The sequence below is a fragment of the Hylobates moloch genome, unplaced genomic scaffold, assembly GCF_009828535.3.
Source record: "Hylobates moloch isolate HMO894 unplaced genomic scaffold, HMol_V3 SCAFFOLD_8, whole genome shotgun sequence".
Lineage (NCBI taxonomy): Eukaryota > Metazoa > Chordata > Mammalia > Primates > Hylobatidae > Hylobates > Hylobates moloch.
The window spans coordinates 87,383,270-87,388,333 of NW_026652283.1; the positions used below are offsets into that span (position 1 = coordinate 87,383,270).

The following is a 5,064-nucleotide window of genomic DNA, read 5'->3' on the forward strand; positions in this document are numbered from 1 at the left end:
AATGGAGCTACTTCTTTTTGTGAGTTCATATGTCTGGCAGAGTAACTTTATTATGCTAAGTTTGATGAGCATTGGGGCATTTTCAACGTGGGCTTTCTAGAACAATTTGTGATATCTTTACCAGGGGTGTCCAATCTTTTGGCTTCCCTGGGCCACAATTGGAAGAAGAATTGTCTTGGGCCACATGTAAAATACACTAACAATAGCTGATGAACTAAAAAACAAAAAAAAATTGCAAAAAAATCTATGATGTTTTAAGAAAGTTTACGAATTTGTGTTGGGCCACATTCAAAGCCGTCTTGGGCCGCATACAGCCCATGGGCTGCAGGTTGGACAAGCTTGCTTTAGACAATATTCTGTGTTTCTTTTTTCCTTCTTATAACCATATTTGATAGTTTCTGGGAAGTCTTAATCAGTAGAAATTTTTGTGTTTAGCTTTTAATTTTAAACTACTTTTAGTCTTAGAGAAAAGTTTCAAAAATAATTGAGAGTTTCTGTATACCTTTTGCCCAGCCGCTCTTAATGTTCACATCTTATAGGTCTATAGTATAGTTAGCAAAACCTGGGAATTAAAATTGGTATAGTGTTAGTCAGGCAGGATAATCCCTATCTGTTCCTCCTTTTGGAGGGCAGTAGAATGTGGTAATTGGAGTTGCATAATACTTGATTAGTAATTGTGCACTTTCCAATTCATGCTATTATGGCTTCCTGGAGTGGTGTCTTCTCTGATATAACCATAAAGTTCTAACCATCTTTCAAGACCTCAACTCACCTTCTACATGTTCTGTAAACCCGGTCCTAACTATATCAACTAAAGTGCTTGCTGTATTCTCTAAACTACTATTTACAAAAAAATTCTTTCTGTCCAGTGTTTTCTCTGTAGTTATGTCCTGTGTATTTTGAATTGTGAAATATTTTGTTGTTTATCGAATGTTTGTCTCATCTTCCCAACTAGGATGTCAGCTCTCTGAAAATAGGATTGTGTCTTTTATATCTTTGTATCCCCATTAGCACTTGGCATAGAGCCTTACCTTGGCAGGTACCCAATAGATATTTGTTGAATGACTGAATTTCTAATTAGAGGTAAATTAGCTAAAAAGTAAGCCAAGATAGGAATGAATGTTTTCTATGAAGCTTTATTTTATTACAGATATCAGTTGAAATGATTCTAAAAAATAAATTATTATCTATATTTGTATGTTTTAATCCAAATTATTGGATTGTTCTTATTCTTTTTGGTAACACATTTTATACATTCTTTTTTTGTCCTTATCGATTTATTATCTGACATACGGGACATATAAGGAGACAGATATCCATCTTAAAAATTGTCTCAAAAGCTTTCTTTTTAACTACAGATAATGAAACAGCCACCAGTTAAATTTGATCCAAAAATATTGCATCTACCAGCATATTCAGGTAGGATCATAAAGGACTTATTGAACATGTAGACTCTTTGTATACAGATACAAATATGACATTTATTTGCAAATAGAAATTTATATGTGAATAACTAAATTTATTTTGTCTTGACAATTGGCTATGTTCTTGGGGCAGTGTTATGCGAATTGTAAACAATCTGTAATTCATTTGTGCCAGCTGTTGACATTTCTTAGCTGAGTCTGGGCTGCCCTGTCCTCTTGTGGGTGGGGAGGTTCCTGTAGATCTGGGCAAGTTTTCCTGTAGAGTGGGTGGGAGGTCTTCTCCTCCCTTCTCTTCTTAGAGCTGGTTGAATTTCCACCATTTATGGCTGGTATAGGTGCACAGGGTTGGGGACAACAATGAAGGATTGGGATTCTATTAGAGGGACCAGGACATTTGAGAATGGGACTAGGTGGTTCATGACTGTGGAGGTAGTGTGGGAGTGGAGATACCTAAAGGATAATTATTACATTTCTGTTGAGCTAACGAAAGTCTTATTTAGGGTGACCATGAGAAATTTTTACATACCTTAAACTGGTGTTTTTGTTTAACAAATTATATTTTAAGCTGTTAAACTCGATTTGGGGAAAATTACTCATCGTGGCTAGAGTAGAATCTATGATTTGAAGTAAATTTAAAATATATTTAGGTTTAAATAAACCAGCTAAGGGTTTATATTAGTCAACTTAATTACTGATAAAAACAAAAAAGAAACTGTGTAGAAGGACGTTTTTGAAAGGCCAAGTGAAGCAAAGTATTTTAATAGTGCTTTCAGTGCCAAGTAGGACTATTTACGCAAACCCAGAGAATTATTACCTGGAAATACTATTTCCCTTTTCTTGTTGGAGTTATTTAGGATATTATATTTACAATTTATTTTGTCTAAAGATAGAGATCAGCCAAAAATATGTTAATTTTAGGGGGTATCAGATTTCCTAGATTTTGCCTTTTTTTTGTATAGGGATTTGGAGGTAGGAATTTCAGGTGATTTTTAGCTATCATGTTATTCTTGTTATTTTTTTACAATAATTTTTTTGGAACTTTTTAAGGACTGTAGGATTTGTGCTTTTCTCAACATTTGAGAGTTGATTTATTTATACAAAAGCTCTTTTGTCTTTTACTCCAGTTGTATTGAACTTTGCATTTTGTTATAGTGTAGGTTGTGGGACAATTCTGCTTTAGACATCTGCTTTATTTGAAAGTACAGTTTTCCATTGAAGTAGTTAAAAAGTTTCCATGGATAGATAAAGAGATTAGGAATATAGAAGGACAAATAAAAATAGTGTCATCTTTGGAGTATTTTTGGTTTTGACAGTGTAATGTTTGTCCTCATCTTAGCTGTCATAATTCTGTGTTTATTTCTCATGTGATGTTTCCAGCAGTTTTTTTTCTCATCATACGTACTTTTATTATTTTCTTTCCATGGCAGTGGATAAGTTATTGTTTCTGAAAGACCAAGATTGGAATGACTTTTTGCAACAAGTGTGCTCGCAGATCGACTCCACTGAGAAGAGCATGGGGGCCTCCCGAGCCAAGCTGAATCTCCTTTGCTATTTGTGCGTGGTGGCTGGTCACCAGGAGGTGGCCACCAGGCTCCTCCATTCCCCCCTGGTAGGCCTCTGTGACATGCCTTAGGCATTTTAATTTGTGCTTTTATAGAGGCTCAAACAAGTGCTAAAATATCAGTTTGATTTAACTACCACGAAAAAACTGATTTATATCACGATTTTAGGTTTATGAAAATTAGCCTCTGCTTAATCCTTAGGTCCTAAAGTAGATGACAGTAGATGGTGATTTTGAACTTATTTTGTTTGTTTGTTGGTAATACTCAGGTTTCCATTTTAGGTTAACTTGTAAGATTAAAAAAAAAGGTCTGAAATCAGGCTGGGCACGGTGGCTCACGCCTGTAATCCCAGCACTTTGGGAGGACGAGGTGGGTGGATCACCTGAGGTCAGGAGTTCGAAACCACCCTGGCCAACATGGTGAAACCCCGTCTCTACTGAAAGTACAAAATTAGCTGGGTGTGGCAGTGCACTCCTGTAATCCTAGCTACTTGGGAGGCTGAGGCAGGAGAATCACTTGAACCCGCAGGCAGAGGTTGCAGTGAGCTGAGATCGTACCACTGCACTCCAGCCTGGGCAAAAAAAGTGAAACTCCATCTCAAAAAAAAAAAAAGTGGTATCATAAGCCAGACCTTTTACCTTCTCATTAGTGACTGGAATGAACTCCCCATGTGGAATGGGTTGGGGGTGTCAGTTCCTTTACTGGGTCATCTGGTAAACTGCAGGGTTTCTGATGTGACATTGAAGGAAGACATCAATCCTCTAAGACATTTTTTTTCCCTCTTCCCCTGGGAATATTACTTTTTGGACTATCTTGGTCTATTGGTAAGCTCAAGGGAATTTGTCAGAGTTTTTTTTTGGTTTTTGTTTCTTTTGGCTCATGTTTGAGCGTCGATTGGCAGAGTTTTTGAAGTCATCCTCAGAAAGGAATTACAGTGGTTCGGAGGTGTTTTCTACAGTGGTCCCTCATTTGGGAATTGGCTTGAAAAAATTTAAGTTCATTTGCTTCCAGGATAGTATTAAGCTTACTTTTTTTGATAGTTGGTGTGTGTCTATTAGGTAAGGACAGTCATTTAGCGAATATAAAGTGGTAGGAGAAACTAAAAGTACTGTTCTTAGTTTTTATTTTAATCTTATTCATATACTAGTGCCTTTGTAATTTAGTAAATATCATTTTTGGTGTACAGTGTAAATTTCCTTTTTATAAAGTCCTGAGCTGTTAACTTTGCTGTCATTTTCTGTGTTTTGTGACTTAAACATTTTAATTTTTTCTTTTTTTTACATTTAAATTTTTTATTCTAGTTCCAATTGCTAATCCAGCATTTGCGGATAGCTCCAAACTGGGATATGTAAGTAACATTTATATTTTAAAAATTATTTTTCATGACTTTATTAAGTGGTTACAGAGTACATATTTATCAAAGGCAGAGTCCTAAATAATTATCATAAATTATTCTGAGGTAATGATGACTCTACTCATAGGCAATTTTTATGGGCATTCCAATTATAAATTTTAGAATATTAAAAATAGCCCTTCTCCTAATATTATAAATACAATTCTGGGATTATCTAAGGTACTCCTGGAAACTTTATTAACTGTTAGTGTTTTTTTATTTTCATAGAGACAAGGTCTCTCACTGTGTTGTACAGGCTGGTTTTGAACTCCTGGGCTCAAGTGATTCTCCCATCTCTGACTCCCAAAGTGTTAGGATTACAGGTATGAGCCACTGTGCCTGGCTAACTGTTACTGTTTTGAGTATTGGTTATAAAATACTTAAACCCTGATCCCTGTGTATTAATTTAGTTATACTTCCTCGAAGTTTCCCTTGGCCACCCTTATCTTTCCCTCATGTAGCACATAGCTTTCCTAGATGTTATTTACAATCTAATGGGATTATGATTTATAAACTCCCGATGGGAGGAAGTATCCTTGCTTTTTATAGAAGCAACATACCAGGTGGAGAGCACAGTAGATCAAGTGTTAGAAGGCTCTGGGTTCTGGTTGCCAATAAGACTTGGCCAAATGATTATCTTTTTCTCAATCTCTGCTTCCTGGGGAGTGTGGGTGGGACAAGGAAA

General features: G+C 36.0%; 1 pseudogene; it reads left to right on the plus strand.

The window, feature by feature from the left end:
* The first annotated feature begins 587 nt into the window (after positions 1–587).
* On the plus strand, positions 588–730 carry LOC116473994 (U8 small nucleolar RNA; annotated as a pseudogene).
* The last annotated feature ends 4,334 nt before the right edge of the window (positions 731–5,064 follow it).